Genomic DNA, 26,849 nt, shown 5'->3' on the forward strand with positions numbered 1-26,849 from the left:
GAGAGAGTGGAAGGGAGTGGGATAGGGGAGAGAGAGAAAAAACAAGAACAAATAATCCATCTACTGGTTCACCCTCCAAGTCTCAAAATGTCGAGAATGTTCCAGGCTAAAGCAAGGAGCCAGAAAATCAATATCGTCTCCTATGTGGGTGGCAGGGACTCAGTTACTTGGGCCATCACCACTGTCTCCCGGGGCTGCATAGGCAGGAAGCTACAGTCTGGAAACCATGGATATTGATCCCACGTACTCTGATGTGGGACATGGGCATTTTAAATAGCATCTTAACTGCTCGGCTTAAATTCCCACCCCAAATCAAAATTTCTCATGAATGTTTCTTAGCCATTCCTATAGGCCAGGTCCTAAAAATTCCCTAGAGGTGCCTATAGCATCTCAAGGCTAGGAGATTCTTCTCAGTGTGTGGGGTGGAGTCCATCCCTGAACTTGGGGACTGTGTCTCCTCAGGCTGATCTCATGTCATAAAATGTTCAAGGCAGTCTGGCTCCAAGGGGCCATGAACAATGCAAAGTGTACTTGACAATGGGTGCACCAGGGTAGACACGAAAATGGCGTACCGGTCAATGCTTGATCCTTTCAATCTGAAGAACACCAGATCAGTAGTGGCATGAACCTGCCCATAAAAGATGCTGAAATGGTGGCTGAGGTGAATATATTCTGATTAAACTGAGTTATGATAGTAAAGTGATTTTTTTTTAAATAACTGTGTTGTTTGAAACTGGTTATCTATAGAAAAATGGCTTTTATTTTGGGAATAGAGCCAAGCATCGCAAAGGATACCAAGCTTTCTTAAACAATAAATTTTATGGTTCAGGCTGTTTTTTTTTTTTTAATAGTCTTTCTGATCATGTAGGTCAAGTGGCACATAGTCATAAGGATTGCAAACAGTGGGAAACTGATAATACCTGAGTAAGGAGAGAGGCGTCCATTTGGACCGTTCTGGTTTTCACAGTAGGAACAGATTATCTTTTTGGTGATACCTTAAAGTTCAATACAATTTGAGAAGGTAAACGGTACAGAAGGGAATGAGATGACAGATGGAAGCCTTTCTCTTGTACCTTTTCTTGACTTCAAAAGAGCTCACAGCACCTTCACCCATTCCATCTGATATCCGCAGGATCTGAAAAATTGGCGACTCTGGCGACTCAACACTACAGAGACATCTGCAGAAGCCTGCCTGCCCTAGTGAGGGCTCTGCTGACGCGGCACCTCCCCACGCCTCAGAGTCGCAACCACAGAAGCTTAGAGCAGGGATTCTCAGCCTCAGAAACGTGGATGCCGCTGAGGCTGGGCAGTGCTTTGTTGGGGCGCTGCCCTGGGCACTGCAGAATGTGTGGCAGCACTGGTGGGCTCCACCCTTTAGGTGCTCCCAACCTACTGCTGTCTTTCCTCTGCAAGTTGCAACAACCCCAGATGTCCCCAGATGTGCTAACTGTTCCTGGGGGCCACGGCAAGGTCACCCCCGGGGATTGGGAAGCCCTGTGCCAGCCTCACCTGCTCTCATCAGGGAGGAGCAGCAGCCATGGCTGATGAATGTCCAAACCCGATTCGGCACTTTCCTCTTAGACAACACTGCCCACTTAAGAACCAGATTCCGTGTTTTTTTTTTTTTTTTTTTTTTTTTTTTAAGCTAACCTGGGGAACTGAGTCCCTATCACCCAGGATAGCAGCATCCCTTGGGCCTATGAACAAAGGGAGCTCAGGCCTTAGCAGGCAGAGCACAGCATCTCCTAAGGGTGCCCGGGTGGCCTCCTGGCTGCAAAGCCCCAGTGTGATATGCACAGAAAGCCAGAGAATCCAATAAATTCTCAGGTGACATTTTAAGAGACACGTTATTACTACAAGTTTCAGTAGTTCTATCTACATATCAGCAACAGGATTTGAGACTCTTGATGCAAAGGAAAAAAAAAAAAAGATTTAGATACGCTCAATGAATGGCACTAAGAACCAGTGTGGTCTTGCTAAGCTGTTGGAACAAAGTGTTTCGCAGTCAAGGCTGAGGCTGTCTCTGCAGTTACTAAGCAGCAATGGTTTCTGGGAAATAAATTGCTGGAAACAGTGTTACCTTTCCCAGCTCTAAAGCAAACCACCCTGCAACATGAGTCATTATGTTATAAACTAAATGCATCCTGCTCAGCCCAGAGAGATCAGAAATGAGAGGAATCTAGAAAACACCAGCCCCTCCAAGGCCAGTAAGTCATCCCGGGAGCCCTCTGAATGTATTTGATACTCACAGGAATTTCACTTATGATACCAATTTAAACGTTGTCTTCCTTCCCCCTCATTTGCCGAGATTAAGTGACATCATGTTGCTAGAGTAAAGAATGTCCTAAAGAGAGCTGGTAGCCCAAGCTGCTTCTACTGTTTAGGAAAGGAAAAAAAAAAAAAAAAAAAAAAAAAAAAAAAAAAAAAGAGAGAGAGAGAGAGAGAAGAAAAAACTCAACTCCTAACAACCCCCTCCCTCCTTTTTTCCCCTCCACAAAAATAACAGAAGGCAAGCTGCTCCTGTAATCAGCAGTGATTGCAGGCATTTCCTGTATTTTTATATCAAGCGGGTTGTTTTTTTTCCATTACATACCCGGTGAACTCCAGTTAGGTCAAGACTAGAGAAAAACAGGACCAATTATGCCTGTAAACCCACAAATCTGCCTACTTAGCTCTGCTAATTTTGGCGTGTTGATTCCATGGTTGCAAGGAGCAGAGGCAGGAAAAGTCCTCCTCCTGCAGGGGCAAGTCCCCAGGCTTCCCCTCTCCTCCCATCCCACTCAGTCTCCCCGGTCCCAGAGTGAGACTTTCGCTCCATCTGCTGCAGGTTGGTGGAATGAGAGGGTCTGGGTCAGGGGTCTGCCTTTCTGAGAAGTTCCCAGGCTCCCTGGGGTCCATGTTCCTGCTCTGCCTTTGGGGAGGTCAATGCTGAACTTCGAGATTCCAGTTACTCTGGCCCATTGCTAGGGACCGTGGCTCTGACGCCCATCCCGAGAACAGCAGCACGGTCTTCTTCCTCGTGCCTCATCTTCCCTCTCTGCTTTCACTTACATCCATTTCCTCTGCCTTTGTCTTCTGTGGTTACAAGAAAGCATTACGAGGCTCCTTACTGAAGTTAATTAATCGAATACTAGTTTTATCTCCATTTTTATTTTTGTTCCTTGAAAGCTTTCCATGAAAGGTGTACTCTATGGTGTTTCTGCACTTTGAAAATAATTTTAACACTTTGCTTATAATAGCAGGTCACATTGGTTGTTGCAGTCAATGGGGGGTTTTCACAGCTCTCTGTTCAAACCTTCTGAAAAGCTGTGAACACCTTTACCAAATTGAGATTGTGATGAATAAGGGACAAGGTCTTGGCCAACTTTGGGCAGTTTCTCCACCTTGTCCCTCAGTTTCCCAAGTGCCCCCTCCCCTCTGCAGGTGCAAGTTTGGGTAAGTTTCCTCCTGGGGATACTTCTCACAGTCAATTACACGATGATGTCATCATTTCAAACATCCAGCCCACAGAGGAGTCAACCCCGCGGAGGAGTCCACAAGTCTGTCCTCTAAGCTCTTCCTCCAAGGGGACTTGGCTCTGATGGTTTCTTCTTCAATTATTCATGCCACTTATCAACATGTTTTTCTTGTTCATATTAATCCTATTGTTTTATGTAATCCACCATCGAGATTTCACAGACTCTTAGAGCTAAACAAATGCCATTCTGGAATCGCTTCATGGGCCTGGGGATTATAAATGCTTTTTGAGTCCTTCTATAATCACCTTGGATGACCCCACTCTTCAAATACAAGTGCACTTTCAAGTTGAAACTTCACATCTAACTGCAGCTTTGTAAGCAAGAGACGTACACGCGTAGTTAGGGGTTACCTACCACATACCAGCTCCACATTAAGGTATTAAAAGGGAATGATAATCATAAATAATTACTAAGCCCTTCCTAAGGGTTTTTCAAGCATTGCCTTATTTAATATTCACGACAGTCACATGAGGCAGGTATTATAACTATCCCAGGTTTTTGATGAGCAAATTGAGGGTCTTAGGGAAAAAGAACTGGACTACCATCCACAGATGGAGCCAGGACCACCAGGTGTCTGAGCCACAGGTGCACCTAGGACCTAGGCTGGCTATATGTTGGACTCTCCAGAGACCCATCTACAATTTCCCTCAGAATCCACCATTTCAAAGTCACTCAGAAAAATCAAGCTTTCTTCCTTATCTCAATATGGTATTTGTTAAATATAAAATGATTTTCAGAAATCAGATTTACTTGCAAAGTAGGGCTATTAGCCACAAGACAGACTATTCACACAAAAACCTTGAGAAGGAATTACAGAAATATTTTTTAAAAAGCAGTGTTTTTGCCCTGAGAATAAAGTCTGTGAGAAAACTCTTAGAAGGGATGGCAGTACTCACTTGGATGCGTACACTCTGGTTTGTTTGCTTTAATAATCAGTCTACTTCCTTATGGCAAAGTCGAGAAACTCCCCTGATGCCCTCACTCCTTTCTGGAAGAGCGAATCTGGCAGATCTTAGAGCACTTTTGATGGTTTTCTCATAGCTTAACTTCATATAGGGTTCTTGGCTATTAAAGATACATTTTTTTGCTTCATGTTCTTTTTCATGTGAATTACGACCTAGAAGGTTGGTTACTGCTGGCTTGCCTTTAAGCAACAGCAAGAAAAACCACCACCGAATTCTTTAGCTTCACCAAGTGAAAAGTCTTCCGGCTTTCCCAGGTTGTTTTCTTCTCTCTACCCCTCACCACTGTAGAGCACTTCTCATTTGCTACTCCTCATGCCTTCCCCTAACTTCAGACCAAAGTGCTTTTACTCCCCCCTTTTCTCCATTCATCCTTTCAAGGAGGTTTTTTTTCTTTGTATAGAAGCCTTCTGAGAAACAGCATTGTTTGTGATGATTGAATTAGCATCTTTGGCCCAACACAGTGGAGAGTGGGAATAAGTATGTGGACCAAGAAGCAAGTGGGGGCTATGGGGGTGGTCCTGTTGTCAGCACAGACCAAACTCCCACCTTTAACGTGCCCCATTTGATTTCAGTTAAGGACAAGAGAGTAAGGGTGGCGCCGGATGAGGGAAGAAGGAACACCCACAGGCAAGGTCTTCAAATAGTTCATGGAAAATATGCATTATGAAAAACCTGCATGGATTTCAAAATGTTTTGTACCAAGGGAAGCTTATCTTTGAATTCCTCTTCCACGAGCTTTTTGAAGTCGCTGTACACTCAGGATAACCCTGTTTTCTCCTCATTTCATAATTGCTCCGAGGAATCAGCAGCTCCAAGGAATCAGCAGCTGTCCAATCTCCTCTTGCGTTTTTTCTTGATCATCTTATCTTACTGGAAACCAGGACGACAGTGGCCAGGTGACATTTACCCATTGTGGGGGTGTTTTTGGGTTAGAATCCTGAGGACCATAGCTGCACCCGGCTTAGGTACCCTCCACCGCCTCCCTGTGCACACCACTGAGAAGTTCTGAAAAGCAGGTCGCATCTGACAGTCCTCACCACGGAGGACAGTGTCACCTCCTTCACAGAGGCTTACCTCCTGCACAGCCCTAGGGGCACCTTGGAAGACACAGGAGAGGCCATGGTCCCTTTCCTCCAAGGGCTAATGATCGAGTCAGGAAGTCCAGACCAACAGAAGTGAATCATGGCAAGACTGAGGCAGCCCCTCTGCCCTGCCCACACCCCCAGACCCTACAAGCCACTGGGGACATGCTCATTCACCTTTGGGGGCATCTCCTCCCAGTCCTCTTGCCCTGTAACATTACAAAGGAAGCGCTTTTCCCCTCTGTGACTCCAGGCCCTGCTTGACAGAAACCACAAAGGCCTAATAGTGAAGAATCAGGTTTGTGTGTATTTTGCCGAAAAGGAAAAAAAGGGACGAGGAGTCCTCTAGAGGGGTGAAAGAAAGTCCTCCAGAGGTGGCAAGTGGTGGGAACACTCTCTCGGAGCCCCGTTCCCAGGGTCCCGGCTGCCATGGGGTGATAATTACAGAGGGGAAAGAAGCCTGTTCTAATTATAGCTCTAAACCCTACTCCCATCTAAAACACTGATTTAGAATTCAGACAAACCCACCAAAAGCACTTGGTAGCTTTGAAGCAAGTACTGGTGTGCTCGGAGATATTTCTAAAACCTGGCCTCATCACGCAGGGATGTGTCGCCCATCCATGGTCTGACGCTGTCAACTCACAAGCTCACCCTGAGACAATAAAGGGGTCCCTGCTGGAGGGTGCTGGGGAACCCGCAAGGAAATGGGGCTTCTGGGTTCGTCACAGCCCTCTGTTGGTTCTCCCAGCCAGCGCCTGGGGCCCACATCTCTGGGCAAGACAGAGTGGGTGGGAACTTTTCACTGGGGATTTGCATTTCCCTTGTGTGCACTGTGACTCTGGCCAACAGCACACACCGGAACCTGGGGAGATGAGACAGCCTCTGGGAATGGGCCCTGGGGAAGCACACCAGGCTGAGGGCCGAGGGTTCCAGGTGACCAGGGAGCTCAGAATCTTTGCTCTGCTGTGGATAGTTGACAAGTTGTCTGACCTGTCACCCGATTCAAACAGAACCTGCCAGTGCCTAGAACGGAGACTTGGACCATATACTGTGAGCCCAGAGGAAAGTCGCAATGGGCTCTTTCCCAGTGGCTTGGCTCTTGGGGAGGGGCCCTCAGGACGAGTGGGTGGCCTTGGCGGAACTGTCTCTGCACTTCCTGAGCAGCCCATGCCAACGGGACAGGATTTCCTGGGATCTTCCAGAATGCATCATCTTGGGAAGAGGAATCCTGACAGATATCATGAAGGTCTCAAATGCTTTCCTTTTTTTTTTTTTTTCCAAGCCTACCTTTTTCTCCTTCTTCTTGGCTTTAGCAATCCAGATAATTGTTCTAAGTTACTACACACACACACACACACACACACACACACACACAGAGTTTTTAAAAGAAACCCATGCCATGTTGAAATTTTCACTGAATCCCAGGCATTGCCAAGGGGCTCTCTGGAGGATAGGATAGAAATCTTGGGCTCTGGGAGGTCAATGTTGTTTCCAGTCCTGTTGGTGAGATGATGCCTGGCCTCTGGGAAGATTGCAGCCTTGACTCAGAAAAACCATCAACAAAGCCCCCAGCCACAGGAAACTCAGACAGACACACAGATTTCCTCTTAGGGCAGGCCTAGCGCTGCACATATCCGCCACTGGTATGAACCAGAGCCAAGCACTACAGACTCTTCTGTAAATGGACTTCTCCTTGTTCTTCTGGGTCCAAAGGCCAGCCTGGGAGTGCTCAGACATTAAAACTGTTTCTGAGGAATGAAGAGAGAGCAGTGATTCATTCCCATTAGGCCCAAACTGCAGACTCAAGAAGCAACAACACAGGAGAAAAAATAAGGAACATGAATAAACTAGAAAGATCTAGAACATTCTTGAAAACCACAGAGATGAAGCATAGTCACCCATCTAGGGCTCTCACAACAGCCAGGAGTAAGCAGCTGGCACTCCTGCAGGATTTTCAGGTTGATATGGGGAATGAGAAAGAGGGGTTCTTGTCTTGTTGTCCCTGCTGTCTTCATCACACAGGTCTCTCTCTATTCAAAAGCTAAGCCTGGCCAGGGTGACATGGCCTGGACATGGGGCGGGCGAGGAAGTAACACCATCCCCTTTCGCACTGCCCAGTCAACGGCAGAACACTCTCACCTACAGAGATGCATTTCTGTGCTGTAAGACGTTTTCCTAGTACTGTGCACATCCTCATATGTAGCCTCTGCCTCCTCCATGTCTAAAGTACCACTCCCGCCCAGAGTCTCCAGCGCAAACAGAAAGACTGAGCCACGGGGAGCACCTCGTTTAGAGAAAGACAATGGTGACAACCAAGAAGCAAAACAGTATCTATGACCTGGACAGCAGCTAGGACTGGGCCACATTCTTTGAGGAAGGTATTAGTATAAACATCTTACAGGTGAGGAAACAGAAACCAAGAGAGATGAAGGGACCTTCCCAAGATCAGACATCTCTGGTCTGGAATTTCAACCCGAGGCTGTCCGACTTCAGAGTCCTGTATGTAGACAACAGAACAGTTAAGCAACAAGAAGTTTCCAGTAAGTAACTATACAAAAAGCAGCCCTAGAGCCACGGGAAGGTATTTCAGAAAAGGTTATAAAAAATGGAATGAAATGTGAAGCTTCTTTGGGTGCAAAAAAAAAAATTTGAAATCCTTGCGCACAATGGATCTTCAAAAAGTTCATGGAAAATATGGATTCTGGAAAGACTATGCATAGCTGTCAAAACTTTTGCACCCAAATACATTTCTCTTTCACTTCCAGCTCCTGTGAACTTTTGGAAGCACTTTGCTTTGCTATGTACTCATATTTAGGGGAGTTACTCCTAACGCTGAGGCTTGGGGTTGTGATGTCAAGATTAGCTGTGAGTTCCATACAGTACGTGGGTGGGACTAGTATAATAATTACAATAATGGCTAATGTATGTGCTCACTGCCAAGCCAAATACTATGCTCACTACACTGTTAAAAAACTACGCATTAACATGTAGTACGTGCACATTTTTAAGGGAACAGTGAAACTTTTGAACACATATACATAGTTGACCACACCACGAAACTAGCCTTTCCATTTCCTGGTATTTTCTTTGGGTTTGGAGCTTAGCAGCTTCTCTCTTCCAGTTTTTTTTTTTTTTTTTTGCCAGGTAGAGTTATTGACAGTGAGAGAGAGACAGAGAGAAAGGTCTTCACTCCATTGCTTCACTCCCCAAATGGCCGCCAAGGGTGGCACTGTGCTGATCCGAAGCCAGGAGCCAGATGCTTCCTCCTGGTTTCCCACGCGGGTGCAGGGACCAAGCACTTGGGCCATCCTCCACTGCCTTACCGGGCCACAGCAGAGAGCTGGACTGGAAGAGGAGCAGTTGGGACTAGAACCTGGTGCCCATATGGGATGCCGGCACTGCAGGTGGAGGATTAACCAAGTGAGCCATGGCGCTGGCCCCTCTTCCAGGTCTTTATACAGGATATGTTTACATGATCATGAGCATAGTTATAATGTAGTATATAATGTATATATAATGTATAGTGCTGTAAAACACTAGGCCTTGTTCAGTTCACCTACTGTGTTTCAGTATCCATTGTCCAACCTGCTCCCAGCCCTCTTCCCCAACCCTTCCCAGCTTCTAGCAATCACTATTTTAAAATTCAGATAATGTATGTATATAATTTTTTTCAAGATTTATTTATTTATTTGAAAAGCAGAGTTATAGAGGGAGAGCAGGAGAGACAGAAAGAGAAAGGTCCCCAGATGGCTGCAACAGCCAGGGCTGGGCCAGGCTAAAGCCAGGAGCCAGAAGCTTCATCCAGGTCTCCCACATGGGTGCAGGGGTCCAAGGACTTGCACAATCCTCCACTGCTTTTCCAGGCCATCAGCAGGGAGCTGGATTGGAAGTGGAGCAGCTGGGACTTGAACTGGCACCCATTTGGGTTGCTGGCTCTGCAGGTGGCAGCTTTACCTGCTACATCACAGTGCTGGCCCCTGTATGTGTAATTTTTTTTATTTTTATTTTTATTTTTATTTTTTTTACAGGCAGAATGGACAGCGAGAGAGAGAGACCGAGAGAAAGGTCTTCCTTTTGCCATTGGTTCACCCTCCAATGGCCGCTGCGGCCGGCGCACTGCAGCCGGCGTGCTGTGGCCGGCATACCCGCGCTGATCCGATGGCAGGAGCCAGGTGCTTCTCCTGGTCTCCCATGGGGTGCAGGGCCCAAGGACTTGGGCCATCCTCCACTGCACTCCCTGGCCACAGCAGAGGGCTGGCCTGGAAGAGGGGCAACCGGGACAGAATCTGGCGCCCCTACCGGGACTAGAACCCAGTGTGCCGGCGCCGCTAGGTGGAGGATTAGCCTACTGAGCCACGGCGCCGGCCCTGTATGTGTAATTTTAAACTTTCATTTATGAGAAAGAGCATCAGAATTTGTCTTTCTACGTATGGCTTATTTCAGTTAGCACAATGCTCTTCAGCTCCATCCACTTTGCCGCAAATGTCAGGACTTCATTATTTTTTATGGCAGAAAAATACTCCAGTGTGCATATGTGCCACCTTTTGTTTATCCATTCATCCACTGACGGACACCTAGGTTGACTTCATATCTTGGCAACTGTTGAGTGCAATGAACACAGGGAGTGCACGTATCTGATTTCATTTCCTTAGGATGTATGCCCTGGGGAGTGACAGTTGGGTCATATGGTAAATCTATTTCTAGATTTTTAAGGAACTCCACATTGTTCTCCGTAATTGTTATACTAATTAAAATTCCTGGCAGCAGTGTGTGAGGATTCCCCTTTCCCCACAATCTTGCTAGCATCTGCTCTTTTTTGTCTTTTTGCTAATATGTGCTGATGTTTTATATACTTTATGCATTATGTACTTTAATGCATTGCCCTACTTAGCCTCACAGCCTGCTTTTGAGGGAGGTACTGTGACCATCTGTTATAGAGTCTAGAACACGCTTTTTCACATTTTAACAAATTTGAAATCAGATGCATTACAATTATAACTGGCAGATTTTTTGCTTAAAATGGAAAGAAAAAAGGGGAAGTGAAGGAAACAAAGAACAAAGAGAAAATAGTTATAAAAAAGGTAGATATTAATCCTATTATACCACATTAAATGTTAATGGTCTAAATAGGCCAATTAAAAGACAGAGTTTGCCAGAGTGGATAAAAACAAACCAGGTAAACAAACCAAAAGTCCCCACCAGATCCACCCATATGATGTCTACAAGAAACTCATTTTAAATATAAACATTCTTATAGCTCAACAGGAAAGGAAGGAGAAGGAAACACCATTCTACCACTAATCAAAAAAAAAAAATTAGAGTACTTTCATCAATTTCAGGCAAAGCAGACTTGAGGACAAGGAAAACTGCCAAGGTTAGGGAAGGAATTACATGATGACAGAGGACAGTTCCTCAAAGGGCCAACAAATCCTAAGTAGGGATGCACCTCAAAGGAGTGTCAAAATGGACAGAGCTCAAAACCACAGTGTAAGACACAAGGTATCTATTGGAATACAGAAAACAGATAATGACAAGTGTTGGTAGGGATTTGGAAACACTGGAGGCCTCATATGTTGCTAGTCGGAATGTAAAATAACAGCCAGCATCACTTGACCCAGTAATTCGACTCCTAGTTACATACACTGAGATATAAAAACTTGTGTCTACACAAGAACGTGTACACCAACATTCATAGCAGCAGGTGGGAGCAAGGCAAGTGTCCATCAGTTGATGAATGAAAAACAAAACATGCTATATACACAGAATGAAACAATAAAAAAGTAACACAATACTGATAACCTGCAAAAAAGGCAGATGGAACTTGAGAACATTATGTTAAATAAAAGAATCTAGTCACAAAAGATCACATCTGATAGGATTCCATTGATATGAAGAGAAAGAGTAGCCTAGGGCTAGGGGTGAGGGCACGCAGGACAGGGGTGGGGGGTGGATATGGTTAGAAAGGACTGGGTTTTCTTAATGGGGTGATAAAGACATTCTAAGGTTGATTGTGGTGATGGCTGCACTACTGCCTGAGTACATTAAAAACCATTGTTTTGCATGCTTTAAATGTAAATTGTAGGGTTATGTGATGGGTTATATATTACATCTCAATAAAACTGTTACCAAAAAACTAACTGAACTAAAGGCCAAATGCACCAATCTTCTCTTTCAGTGACAGATCAAAGCAGGCAGAAAAATCAATACAAGAAGTGTTGACTGGACCAGCACTATCCATCAACTTGATCTAATTGACATTTATAAAATACTCTATCCAACAACATCAGAGTAGGCATTCATCTTAAGTATTTATGCAACATCCATCAGGACAGATCATATCTAAGCCCAGATAAAATCCTTAAATTTCAAATAATGAAAATTGACAAAGAATTTTCTCAGACCATAATGGAATTAAACTAGAAATCAACAAGAGAAAGATAGCTGGAAAACCTCAAAATACTTGGAAACTGAACCTCACACTACTAAATGTGACATGAGTAAGGATGGAGTCTCAAGAAAAATTTTAAACATATTTTGAACTAAATGAAAATGGAAAATCCAACTTATTAAAATTAGCAGGACCAAGTGAAAATGGCGTTTCCAGAGAAAGGTATAGAATTGAATGCATATGTTAGAAAATAAGGAAGACTTTATTAAGTCAAGCTTCTACCTTAAGAAACTAGAGAAAAAATAGCAATTTAAACCTAACACAGAAGAAACAAAGACATAGCAAAAATTTTAAAACATAAATCAATGACATATAAATGTAGAAACTGTTAAAAAAAAATCAATGAAACTAAAAGCTGTTTCCTTGAAAAGATTTATAACATTGATAAATTTTTAGCCAGGCTAACCAAGAAAAAAAAAGACACAAATTGCCAATATTAGAAATACAATATTGGGGTCGGTGTTTTGGCATAGGAGGTGAAGCTGCAGCCTGCAGTGCCAGGATCCCATATGGGTGCTGGTTCGAGTCCCTGCTATTCCACTTCCAAACTAGCTCTCTGCTATAGCCTGGGAAAGCAGTAGAAGATGACTCAAGTCCTTGGGCCCCTGCACCTACATGGGAGACCTGGAAGAAGCTCCTGGCTCCTGGCTTCTGGCTTCAGATTGGCACAGGTCTGGCTGTTGCGGCCAACTGGGGAGTGAACCAGCAGATGGAAGACATCTCTCTCTCTCCCTCTCCTACTCTGTGTAATTCTGACTTTCAATAAATAAATCTTTAAAAAAAAAAAAAAGAAGTGCAAGAGTTGTCACCACTACTGATTACATGGACATGAAAAATTATACTTTTATATTTCCATATAACTCTATGTTCACAAATTTGATAACAAAATGACACAGACCAATTTCTTGAAAGATACAAGCTACCAAGACTCACACAAGGAAAAAAAGGATAAGTGTTTTGACTAAAGAAATTAAATCCATAATTAAGCACACTCCAACAAAGAAAGTGTAAGTTCCAGGTAGTTTCACTAGTGAATTCTGACAAACATCTAAGGGAGCAATGATATTAATTCTCCTCTATCTGTTTCAGAAGCCAGATGTAAAACGTATGCTCCTTAACTCATTCTGTGGGGCCAAAGACATGACAAGAAAGTAAAACCACTCATCAATCTCTCTCATGCGTGTAGCTACAGAGGCCCCTCAACAAATTAGCAAATCTAACAATGTATTAAAGAGCAATATTCCACAGCCAAGTAGGCGTTCTATGTATACAAGGCGAGTTCAGCATTTTAATGTAATGGAATCCACTACAAGTCCATTCTTGGTAACCTAGGACTACAGGGGGAACTTCCTGAACTGGTGGAGATCATCTACAAAGCCTTACTCAATGGTGAGACACCAGCTGCTTTCCCACCAAGATCACGCCAAGAGTGTCCTCTGCCACCACTCCTACTCAACTCTGATCTAAATGTCCAAGTTAGCGTGACAAGACAGGAAAATTAAATGTAAGGAATGTAGACTGAGGATGAATAAAACTGTCTTTATTCATAGACAACATCACTGTCTATGATTAAAGGGGGAAAAAAAAAGCAAAAAAAACCTCCTGGAATTAATTAGAAAGTACAGAAGAGTTGCAAGATATGAGGTTAATATACAAATGTAACACCTACATACTAGCAGTGAATAACTAAAGCTTCAAATTAGGAAAAAATTGCCATTTTCAATAACACACCTAAAAATTAAATTCTCAGGTATAAATATAACAAAAATCCATATACAGAAAAACTACAAACCACTGATGAAAAAAATCAAGGGAGGTTAAACAGAGAGATATTTCATGCCCATGGATCAGAAGGCTCAATCTTGTTAAGATGTAAAATGTCCCTACTTAATATATAGATTCAAATTTATACCAATACAATTCCCATGAAGCTGATTGATGGAAATCAGCAAACTTATTCTAAAGTTTATTTGTAAAGGCGAAAGAAGTAGGTGAGCCAACACGGTACTGAGTAAGACAAAGTTGAAAGCCTCACATTACTCAAGTCTAAGACTTATGATACAGTGATCATAATCAAGATGGTATGGTATTGAGGAAAGAGGTGTTGCAAAGATTAGTGAAAGACGATAGACAGCCTGGAAATAGTAACAGCTAAACGATTTTTGACAGCAAAGCAGAGGCTGTGCAATGGGGAAGATAGTCTGTTCAGCGAATAGTACTTTAACAATTGGATATCCAATAAAAATGAAAAAAGAACCTGGACACAGACTTTGTACCTTCCATAAAAATTAACTCAAAACAGACCATAGACCTATAAACTACAAAACTAAACAAAGAAAACATAGCAGAAAATCTAGGTGACCTCAGTTTTGGTGAGATTTTTCAGATAAAACATCAAAAACACAATTCATGAAAGAAAGTAATTGATCAGTTATACTTTATTAAAATTAAGAACATGTGCTCTGGAAATGCAAGCCAAATCCTGGGAGAAAATATCTGAAAAACACCTATCTGATAAAGGACTTGTATTCAGGGGTGCGTGTTGTGAGCAGAGAGTTAAGTTGCCCCTTGGGACGCTCACATCCCTCATCGGAGAGCTGGTGGAGATCTGGCCACTGCACTTCTGCCCCAGCTCCCTGTGAATGCACCTGAGAAGCAGTGGGTGATAGCTCAAGAACCTGGGCCCCTGCTACCCATGTGAGAGACACAGACGGAGTTCCGGGCTTCTGGCTTTAGCCTAGCCTGGCCCCAGCTGTTGTGGCCATTTGAGGAATGAAGCAGAGGATGAAGATCTCTTTCTGTATGTCTCCCTGTCTCTCCATCTCTATGTCATTCTGCTTTTCAAGTACATCTTTAAAAAGATTGTATTCAAAATATTAAACATACAAAGAGCTTTTAAGACTCAACAATAAGAAACAACTCAATTAGAAAACAGGCAAAAGGGGGCCAGGGTTGTGGCATAGCGGATAAAGCCACAGTCTGTGATGCTGGCATCCCAAGAGGGTGCTGGTTTGCGTCCTGTGTGCTCTATTTCTGATCCAGCTCCCTGCTGATGGCCTGGGAAAAGCAGCAGAAGACAGGCTAAGTGCTTGGGCTCCTGCCACCCGTATGGGAGACCCGTATGAAGCTCAACCTGGCTGAGCCATGGCCATTGCAAGTATCTGGAGAGTGAACCAGTGGATGAGATTTCTCTTTCTGACTCTGCCTTTCTCTGTAACTCTGCCTTTTAAATAAATTAATCAAGAATTTTTTTAAAAAAAATAAATAAGACTAATTCACTTTGTGTCTTATTTTCCAAAGAGAAAAAAAAAATGGGAGAGAGAAAGAGAAAGAAAATAGGCAAAAGACCTACAAAGTCACCTAAGTGAAGAAATATACAGATGACACATGCATGAAAAGACACTTAGCATCCTTCATCATTAGGGAACTGAAAACTAAAATAATACTTAGATGCCTCTATGTGCCTACTAGAATAGGCAAAAAACAAACAAATAAAAAAAAACCCAGCTAACATTGCCAGTGAGTAGAGAGGATGTACGACAATAGGAACGCTCATTCACTGTTGATGCCAAGGCACAATGGTTCAGCCACTACAAGATAGTTTGTCAATATCTTGCAAAGCTCAACTTGGTCTACTCTAGATGCAGCGATCACTTTCCTAGATACTTACCCAACTGATCTGAAATGTACAAATGTTTATACCAAATCTGCCTGTGAGCATTTATAGCAGCTCAATTCATAGTCACCAAAAGCAAAGGCAACCATGATGTCCCCCAAGAGGGGAATGGATAAACAAGCTGGATACACTCATAAAATGGAACATTACTCAGCAACAAGAAGAAATGAGCTGTCAAGCACCAGAAAGACAAGGACATGTGAATATTTAAATGGATATTTCTAGGGTGCTGCTGTGGCACAGCAGGTTAAAGCCCCAGCCTGCAGCGCCGGCATCCTCTGTGGGTGCCAGTTTAAGTCCTGGCTGCTCCTCTTCTGATCCAGCTCTATGCTATGGCCTGGGGAAGCAGTAGAAGATGGCCTAAGTGCTTGGACCCCTGCACCTGCGTGGGACACCAGGAAGAAGCTCCTGGCTCCTGGCTTCAGATCAGCTCAGCTCTGGCTATCATGGTCATTTGGGGAGTGAACCAGCAGATGGAAGACTCCTCTGTCTATCTCTCTCTACCTCTCTCTGTAACTCTTTCACATAAGTAAAATAAATCTTTACACATAGATAGATAGATAGGTAGATAGATAATTTCTAGGTGGAAGAAGTCAGTCTGAAAGGTGACATACTACATTATTCCAGCTACACGGCATCCTATAAAAGGCAAAATTACAGTGTTGGGAACAAGATAAGTGGTTACAAGGGGCTTAGGGAGGAGTGAAAGTTGAATGGGGTAAGCATAGGGGATATTTTAGGCTAATTTTTTTATAAGACACTGTAATGTTGAATATATCACACTATGCATTTGTCAAAACCTATAGAACTTTACAGCATGAAGAATGGGACAAAATCTCTTATCAATGTCTGAAACATCTTCCTTGAAGGGCATGGAAGGAATGGTGCTGTTGGAAATTAGGGGACTTTTTAAGACTGTATACAAAAGAAACTGTGCATAAGCACTGTACCTCTTAAGGGTTGAACTGTGGTCCCCCAAAAGTCAGATATTGAAGCCCTTAGCCTCAGTGCCTCAGAATATGACTGAATTTGGCGATAGGGCCTTGAGAGGTCGTTAGATTAAGAACAAGGCCGTCAGGGTGGGGTCAAGTCCAACGTCCCACCTCTGTTAAGAGGACACTGGGACACACAGAGGTACACCAGGCGTGCAAGCGTGCAGAGGAAGCCCTGTGTGGAGGAGCATCAGGGAGGCAGCTGTCTGCAAGCCAAGGAGAGGGGACTGCACAGAGCCTTCCCTTCTGGCCTTCAGAAGATACCAGCCTAGCCGGCCCCTTGATCGACATCCAGCCTCCAGAACCATGAAAGACACATCTCTGTTGTTTACAGCCACACAGCGTGGCATCTTGCTACGGCAGCTGAGCAGACTAACAACTAACAACAGACTAACAACTAAAAACTCACATTGAGATTTCATGGCCAGTGTCACGGCACTAAGAGGTGGGGGCTGTAAGAGGTGCTTAGGCCCTGGGAGTGCGTTCCCAACAGAAGGACGAGTCTGGGGCCCCCATGGTTGCCTCTGTCTTGCCCAGGCTCACCTGCCCCTCTGCCATGTTGTGATGTACTAAGAAAGCTCCCTCCTTCCCAGCATCCAGAAATGTGAGTCAAGGACACTTCCCCCACTTATACTTCCACTATAGCACATAAAAGGGACGAACCATATTAGAGCTGATACTGTTTCCCACGGCAGCATGGGTTAATAATTCTGATATCACTGTGCAAGTGTAATGGAAATGAACAATTCCATAATGGGTGGCAGATGGTAGGAGCAGGATTTCTTACTGTCAGAGTGGAAGTTAACGTGTAAGTAAAGGGAAGGGGTTAGACTAATCCACATGATAGAATTAGTGATATCAATATGAATTCCTTCTATTGAGTCTAATATAGACATAGGCTGTTTCTTTTAGAAATATTTATAGGTATGTGGTTATACATGAATAGTACCCATCTGAATCCTTGCTCTGTCATTTGAGTGGGCCTAAAAGAAATGATATTTCTTTTTTTTAAAATTTTTATTTAGTAAATAATTCCCCCCCCATAATTTCCCTCCCACTCACACCCCTCCCATTCCCTCTTCCATTCCATTCACATCAAGATTCATTTTCAATTATCTTTATATACAGAAGATCAATTCAGTATATATTAAGGAAAGATTTCATCAGTTTGCACCCACACAGAAACACAAAGTGTAAAATACTGTTTCAGTACTAGTTATAGCATTACTTCACATTGGACAACACACTAAGGACGGATCCCACATGAGAAGTAAGTACACAGTGACTCCTATTGTTGACTTAACAATTTGACACTCTTGTTTATGGCGTCAGTAATCTCCCTAGGCTCTAGTCATGAGTTGCCAAGGCTATGGAAGCCTTTTGAGTTCGCCGACTTTGATCTTATTCCGACGGGGTCATAGTCAAAGTGGAAGTTCTCTCCTCCCTTCAGAGAAAGGTACCTCCTTCTTTGATGGCCCCATTCTTTCCACTGGGATCTCACTCACAGAGATCTTCCATTTAGGTCTTCCTTTTTTTTTTTTTTTTCCCCCAGGGTGTCTTGGCTTTCCATACCTAAAATACTCTCATGGGCTCTTCTGCCATATCTGAATGCCTTAAGGGCTGATTCTGAGGCCAGAGTGCTATTTAGGACATCTGCCATTCTATGAGTTTACTGTGTATCCCGCGTTCCATGATAGATTGTTCTCTCCCTTTTTGATTCTATCAGCTAGTATTAGCAGACACTAGACTTGTTTGTGTGATCCCTTTGACTCTTAGACCTATCAGTGTGATCAATTGTGAACTGAAATTGATCACTTGAACTAGTGAGATGGCATTGGTACATGCCACCTTGATGGGATTGTATTGGGATCCCCTGGCATGATTCTAACTCCACCATTTGGGGCTAGTACTATTGGTTGAACTCTGTGATTAACACACAATTATTCTTAGGTGTTTAAATTTTAACTGAAAAATGATCCCTGTTAAATATAAGAGTGGGAATAAGAGAGGGAGGAGATGTACAATTTGGGACATGCTCAATCGGACTTGCCCCAAATGGAAGAAATGATATCTATAGCCATCAGCACACTTGGCACCCAGATCTTGGCTTCTATTACCATTCTCCAACAAAAGGAGCCAGGGACTCTTAGAAAAATGGAGGATTCTGGGGCCTGTGTTGTGGTACAGTGGGTAAAGCTGCTGCCTGCGATGCCAACGTCCCACATGGGCACCACTTTGTGTCCCAGTGACTCTATTTGTGATCCAGCTCCCTGCTAATGGCATGGGCAAAGCAGTGGAAGATGTCCCAAGTGCTTAGGCCCCTGCCACCCACGAGGTCACCCGGATAGAGCTCCTGACTTCGGTCTGGCTCAGCTCTGTAGACACTTGGGGAGTGAACCACAGGATGGAAGATCTTTTATGTCTCTCCCTCTCTCCTTGTAGCTCTTTCAAATGAAAAAATACATCTTTTTTTTTTTTTTTTTTTTTTTTTTAAGAAGAAAAATGGCTGATTCTAGGACTGGGGCAAGAAATACACAAGGTGAGCCTGAAGCATTTATAGTGCCAGAAAGAAAGAAGTGCTAAAAAACAATCCCCCTCACTTTCAGTGCAGGCTTTGAATAGTGACTTCCTTCCAAAGAACACACGCAGTAAGAAAAACGAGTGGACGTGGAGAGGACAGGGATCTTACAGTGGAAAAACCTGCATGCACTCTTGATGTGAAGTGAGGAGAAGGGCACTTGCGGGGCTGGCGCTGTGGTTCAGTGGGTTAAAGCTGCCACCTGCAGTGCTGGCATCCCATATGGGCACTGGTTTGAGTCCCGGCTTCTCCTCTTCTGATCCAGCTCTCTGCTATGACCTGGGAAAGCAGTGGAAGATGGCCCAAGTGCTTGGGCCCCTGCACCCACATGGGAGACCCAGAAGAAGCTCCTGACTCCTGGCTTTGGATCAACTCAGCTCCAACTGTGGTGGCCAACTGGGGAGTGAACCAGTGGATGGAAGACCTCTCTCTTTCTCTCTCTCTCTCTCTCTCTCCTCTCTCTCTCTCTGACTCTACCTCTTTCTGTAACTCTTTCAGAGTTTTTTTTTTTCTGTAACTCTTTCAAAGAAATAAAATAAATCTTTAAAAAGAAAAAAAGAAAGAAAGAACATGGTACTCTCTGTGGTCTTCCTAACCAAACCCATCATCACAGTCTAATCATGAGAACACCAGATGCTTTCCTATCAAAAGACAGGATACAAGATACTTGGCCAGTACTTCTCAAATGACTACGGTTATCCAAAATGGAAGGTCCGAGGCCCTAAGAGAAACATGACCACGAATTCTGGATGAGATCTCTTGGGGCCAAAACACAAAAAGCGGGGAGGAAGACATGAAGTGAAGACGTAGGAATCCTGAGTAATGCCACATACGATCGCGCCAGTCCTGGTTCATCAGGGGTGGCAGAGACACCAAACCAGTGTGAGATGTCAGAAATGGGAAAGGCGGGGGTGGGGCAGATGGAAACACACACAGCTCCACGACTGCTCACAGCAGCTCCCAAGAGCAGACAGCTACCTCTCCAGCAGTTTTAAGAGCTGGGTGTTAAACACGGCAGCTTGCCATTGCCCTCAGTGGGTGTATTTACACCACAGACATCAGCAAATGCTACAAAGCAGGCTTATTTTTTGGGGGGGGGAGCCAATGAATCAGCACACATTGTCAAAACACCTGAGCCCCAACTCTTGATTCTGTCTGTGTCACCAAGAGACCGAGTGACCTTGGGCAGGTCACCCAGTCCCTCTGAGCGGCAGTCTATTCATCTGTAAAGGGTGGAACTGGAACAGATCACCTCCCACTTTCGTCCACCTCTAATTTTATTAAAAGCAGGCCTATCTTTCACAGTGCCCACCTATAGGTTGTACGAGTCCCATACACCGCAAGACTGCGTCACTCCACACTCCCACTCCACATACACAACTCTTTCGTCTCTGCCTTCTGCCCCTTCTGCCAACCCTCACTGCTCACCAGGCCCTCCTTGGTGCTCTAAGTAGCAGGTGTATAGAACTTTCTATGCCCACTCCCTCTGGTGTTCCCCTTTTCCCCCCAGCACAGCCTCTTCACATCCACTCACTGGCACACTCTTCGTGTCTTACCCTGGCCCACTCTGGGGGAGGCCATTCCCCCTACAGCCGTCCTGACTTTTCCCTGGCTGGCCAAGGTACTCCCTGCTGTGTGCTTGCTTAGCAGTACATCCCTTTCTTCCCTCAGTACCTCTTCGCAGAGCTGATTGCTATTGCTTGTTTTATTGTCTGCTGTCCCAAGCACCAAGAAGGCAGAGACGTCACCTCTTTTCCTTACACTTGGCATACTAAAGGGGACCCAACAACTATTTTTGACCAAGTAGCTGAACATTTGCTTAGCCACACTGTTCTCCAAACACCAGACCGTTTTTCTTGCTTGCTACTCAAGGCAAAAGTGCAAACCTGAGCAGAAATCCATTTTAGATGAATGCTTTTGCCTAAGACGACTTCCTGCAAGGGAAGGTGCTTCATCAGAGAGCTGTCCAGCTTCCGTGATGTGCAGATGAGTGGCCGTGGGAGCCCAATCCTGATAGGACTAGGACTTTGTAAGTAAGCTTCCCAGCCCCTGGGCCAGGAGTTCTTGCTCCCATGGTCGGTTACAGCCCCTCATGGGAGCTCCACTCACCACAGAGATAAACACTGACTTTGGCAACACAAGAGGACTGAGGATAAACGGGAGGAGGGGACCCACAGCCTATGGAGAGGAGAGATCCACAGATGATGTTTCGATATGCAGAGAGCAGTGCACAGGAACACCTGCCAACAAAGTCTCATCTTCTAAGGAATCATGCAAACCATGGTCCTAAACCCTCCTAGTGCATAGCCGGACCCTCTCACTACTTGGATTCTCTTATCATTTGGAGCCACAATGAGATAGCACATTCAGAAATTCATTTGCAGATTTTGGTCAAGGCATTCTCAGACCAAACCACGTTAGGATCACAGAGCCAGACCAGGTAATCTGGCCACCATATTGTGTGCATAGGGAAACTGAGGCTAGAGAGGATGAGTCATTTACCCAAGGCCACCCAGCTAAGGCACAGCTTATTGGAGTTCTGACCCTAGTATTCTACCGCAGCCATTCAACAACCAGACATTGTCAAGAGCAAAAAGATATGGGGGATGGGACAGTGCACACAGAACACAGGTCCAGGGAAAGGCTGGTCCAGCAAGAAGTCCATTAGAAAAATGTGTCCAGTGGCTAAATATGTTTAGGGAACTCCCCTACCTCCCTGGAGATGTTTTATTGACATGTTTGATTATGTCAGCCAAGAACTGATGCGCCCCTAGGTAGAAGCATGAATTTATAATTATCAGTAGAAGCTCTATATGATCATTCAACCAAGAACTGTCACTTTACCATGTGAGAAAAGCTCTAACAAGGCGGCCGGTGTAACGGTAATAGGAGAAAGAAATGACGAAAAAGAAAAGGCATGGCATTGTATAAGAGCTATGGTATTCTAGAGCAAAGGCATGGGGTGGTGGAAACACCTTGTGTTGTGACTGTCAATGCCCAGAATCTAGGTAATAACCACACATGAATGGTGTTGGAGGCCCGCCAAGGAGCACACCTGGGAGAAGGCCCCAAAGTGCCTCAGAAAGCAGCTCCAACGCAAGACAGGAAGGGGTCATCTTGTGGAGCAGAAAGGCCTGCGTCCAAATCCCAGGGATGCAGCCAGTGAGAGCGTCAGCTTGTGGATGGCTTCAAGTAAGAAGCATGCAGACATGATCTCCAGATAACAGCTGTCATAGGCTTCTGAAGAATTAAGTGGCCCGCTCCCAGCTTCACGAGACTGAATCAGCCAGGAATGGCAGGAGGAGAGACCCAGCAAGGAGCAAGAAGGAGGCAGCAACCACCAGTATTAAATCTTCAGCCGTTACCCTCGGAGCCAGAGAGAGAAGCGAAGCTGACCACAAGTGGTCCCTACCGCCTCCACTCACTGTGCCTCCCTTGTGCCTCCCCTTCCTGCCCCACTCCGGCTTGAATCATCTTGAAACAAACACAGCCAACTGGGAGGGCCCACAGAGACCGGTGTGCACACAGGACTCTGCTTACCAAGACAAACCCACCGATTGTTTGCTAAAACAATTCCCATTTGTAGTAGCTCAATCATTAGCCAAAGGCATTGAAGAAACAAAAGTATATGACTAAAGCTGGGACAATTCAGTTGCTATGGTTAAATACATTGCTCTAAGATCCCTATTTTCTATAGAACACTGCATGATCACACAGAATAAAAGCAAGAAGTAGTTACCAAATTCTTCTTTAGGGACAGGTCCTGATGCCTTAGGACAGCCTCTGTCTAGAAGACTCTAACCCAGCCAGGTGTTTTCACCAGCTGGCAAGTGGCAGGATGCAGTCCTGGCGAACTTTTAGGGACACAAAGTGAATCAGATTAACAGTGTATCAGCCAGCACTTAATGAGCAGTGGCTCTGTACCAGACACAGTTGTAACTGCTTCCCAAGTGTTAACTCATTTGATTCTCCCACTGTCTATATGGAGGCAGTCATAGCCCCATTTCACAGATGAAGAACCTGAGGTTTGGAGAAATCCTCTGTCCAGGATCACGTGTCTAATGAGTGGCAGAGGCAGAGTTTGTGCCCTGGGCTTACAGAGTCACGTTCTTAACCAACACAGCGGGCGTCACCATTCTAGGCCGGGTACCACGAGAGACACCGAAGCAGCAGATCACAGAGTTACTGATAAGTTTTTCTTTGAACACACATTACAAGCTGAAACACTCAAACAAATTTAATCAGGAATTTCCCTCCGGTTCCAAACTTCCTGTTTGCTCTGAACCTCCAATGTCAGTGGGAGTCAGAATCCTGCTTCTGATCTGGTCAGCAATAACATGGCTTCCGCAGAAGAATGTAAACTTGGCTCCATCCCAACCAGCTCTGCCTCTGATCTCTCCTTCTCCCCTCCCCTTCATCACGTCACAATGATTCCAGCCCACATTTCTTGAGCAGGAACAAGTGCATGAAATCCGTTTGGGGTAAAGATGGTCTCACCCTCACATAAGTCTGGGCCCCAGATCCAAGGGACTGCTCCAAAATACTCCAAGTTCATATTTAGTGACTTAACAAACAAATGTGCCCTTCCATTCCACAACAGGGTGAAGGGACAGAATAACTCTCCTTTCTAAAATGTACATTTTCCAAGTCAGCTTCTTCGCTGAAGCAAATCATGCAGGGGAAGGCGGTGGGTGAGGGGTTCGTGAAGGTGGTGGGGTGCACAGGGCCCGTAGCAAGGAGGTCCAGGCGCCAAAGTCAGCCTACATGGCTTTCTGAGGCAGGGACACCTGTTGGGCTGTCCCAGTCTGCTGGTTACTGTCACATGCACTTAGCAGGACAGTCAGCCCTCCGCATCCATGGGTTCTGTACTCATGGTTTCAACCAACCACAAGTCAAAAATGTTTTACAGACTGTGTCTCCAGGCCACTGTGTCACTTATAGACACAGCTGACATTCATTAAGACAAAAGCAATCACTCAGAGACTACACTCCTGCGATCACCTAGAACCAAAACCAAGGCAACAAGCCAAATGATAGCCTGCATCCCAGTTAAACCATCAACTCTTTTCCAATAAAATCTACTCCATAGAGGAGGAGGAGTACACCACCTGGGCAGATGTCAACGTAGGGACACAGAAGATACGAAGAAGCAAGCCTAGCATGGTGCCTCCAAAAGAGCACAATAATCCTCCAGAATTAGTTCCAGAACTGAAAGAAATCTATGAAATGACAGATATAAATTTCAAAATAATGACTGGAAGGAAATCCAATAAGGTACAAGAAAATACAGATAAGCAGATTAAAGAAATAAGGAAATCAGTGAGTAACATGAATAAAAATATTACTAAGGAGACAGGACTCATCAAGAAGAGCCAAATAGAAATTTTGGAGATGAAATATTCAATCAGTGAAATAAAAACATAATTGAGAAATTTAATAGCATAATAACCAAGTGGAAGAAAGAATTTATGAAATTAATGACAAGAAATTTGAAATAACCTATTTAGGCAAAAATAAAGAGAAAAGAATGAACAGAAATGAAGAAAGTAGAAAGTCTATGTGAAATATGGGATACCATGAAATGACCAAATATTTGTATTATAGGTATCTTGAAGGAGAAGAAAAGGAAAAAAGACATCGAGAGCCTGCTAAAAAATGGTTGAAAACCTTCCAGGTCTTAAAAAAGTCATGGACATCCAGGCACAAGAAGCTCAAAGAACCCCAAGCAGACTCAACCATAAAAGGTGTCATCCAAGGCATACTGTCGTCAAACTGTCACCAGTTAAACACAAGGAAACAATTCGCAAGACAGCAAGAGAAAAGTGTCACGTTACATATAAAGGAAAACCTATTAGATTAACATCAGACTTCTCAGTGGAAACCCTACAGGCCAGGAGAGAGTGGGATGACATATTCAAGGACTTAAAAGAAAAACCTTCCAACCAAGAATATTGTATCCAGCGAAGCTAGCCATTACAAGTGAATGAGAGGGGCTGGTGCTGTGGCATAGTGAGTGACGCCTCTGCCTGCAGTGCAGGCATCCTATATGGGTGCCAGTTTGAGTCCTGGCTGCTCCACTTCCAATCCAGCTCTCTGCTATGGCCTAGGAAAGCAGTGGAAGATGGCCCAAGTCCTTGAGCCCCTGCATACACGTGGGAGACCCAGAGGAAGCTCCTAGCTTATGGCTTCAGGTTAGTCCAGCTCTGGCTGTTGTGGCCATCTGGGGAGTGAACCAGCAGATGGAAGATCTCTCTCTCTCTGCCCCTGCCTCTCTGTAACCCTGCTTTTCAAAGAAATAAATAAATATTTTTTTAAAAAAGTGAAGGAGAAATAAAGTATTTTTCAGATAAGAAAAACAGAGAATTCACCACCACCAGCCCATAATTTACATGAAATTCTGAAGGGTGTCCTGCATTAGAAGTAAACACAAAACACATGTCACCAGCAAATTCACTAACAGAGTAGTTAAAATCATTATCCAGTCAACAAAATTACAGGTCTTAGTTCTTATCTATCAGTACTGATCTTGAATGTTAATGAACTAAATTTACCTACCAACCAAAAAACTTAGGTTGTTTGGATGGATAAAAAACCATGTGCTGCATGTAAGAAACTCACTTCATAAAGATTCAAAAAGACAGACAGTGAAGGGCTAGAAAAAGATCTATCAGGCAAATGGAAACCAAAATTGAGCAGGCAGCTATCCTGATATCAGATAAAACAGACTTTAAATCAAAAAACGTAAACAGAGATAAGGAATGACATTCCAATTTGATAAAAGGTTCTATTCTGCAAGAAGACATAGCAATCGTAAATACACACATGCATGCAACACAGGAGCATCCAGATATATGCAGCAAATACTATTAGATCTAAAGGGAGAGATGGCTTCCAATATAACACTAGTGGGTGACTTCAACACCCCACTCTCACCAATGGACAGGTCATCTAGACAGAAAATCAATAAAGATCATCAGACTTGAAGCATACTATCGAGCAAATGGGCCTAACAGACATTCATAGGCCATTTCACCCAATAGCTATAGAATACACATTCTTCTCATCAGCACATGGAATATTTTTTAGGATAGACCACAAATCAAGTCTCAGCAAATTTAAGAAGACTGAAATCATACCAGTCCATAAAGGAGGACAATTAGAAATCAACAAGAACAATAGAACACTCATAAATACTTGGAAATTAAACAATACACCACTGAATGATCAATGCGTCATTGAAGAAATTAAAAAGGAAATAAAAAACTCTCTTGAAATGAATGAAAATGAAAATACAACATATCAAAACCTGTGGGACACAGCAAAAGCAGTATTAATATGTAATTTTATAGCATTGAGCACTTACTTTAAAAAAAGAGAAATGTCTCAAATTAAAGATCTAATGATGCATCTTGAAGACTTAGAAAAGCAAAAACGAAACAAACCCAAAATCATAAGAGGTGAGAAATAGTAAGGATCAGAGCAGAAATTAATGAAATCAAAACTAAAAAATATAAAATATCAATAAAACAAAAAGTTGGGTTTTTGAGACTATAAATAGATAAACCTTTAACCAAACAAAGAAAAAATGAG

General features: G+C 43.9%; 1 protein-coding gene, 1 long non-coding RNA gene and 1 pseudogene across 4 annotated transcripts in view; 2 read left to right on the forward strand and 1 right to left on the reverse strand.

Annotated features, from left to right (window-relative positions):
* The window catches only part of LOC138848631 (small ribosomal subunit protein eS8 pseudogene), a 13,304-nt pseudogene extending 11,085 nt beyond the window's left edge, over nt 1–2,219 (forward strand).
* The window catches only part of LOC138848632 (uncharacterized), a 33,133-nt gene extending 23,650 nt beyond the window's left edge, over nt 1–9,483 (forward strand). The window contains exon 2 of the long non-coding RNA XR_011386659.1: nt 1,133–9,483. This is a non-coding gene — a long non-coding RNA (uncharacterized lncRNA). The remainder of the gene's footprint in view (nt 1–1,132) is intronic.
* Nucleotides 1–26,849, reverse strand: part of PRKCE (protein kinase C epsilon) — a 502,363-nt gene that overhangs the window by 54,909 nt on the left and 420,605 nt on the right.

Source organism: Oryctolagus cuniculus, chromosome 2 (genome assembly GCF_964237555.1).
Source record: "Oryctolagus cuniculus chromosome 2, mOryCun1.1, whole genome shotgun sequence".
In the NCBI taxonomy this organism is placed as follows: Eukaryota; Metazoa; Chordata; class Mammalia; order Lagomorpha; family Leporidae; genus Oryctolagus; species Oryctolagus cuniculus.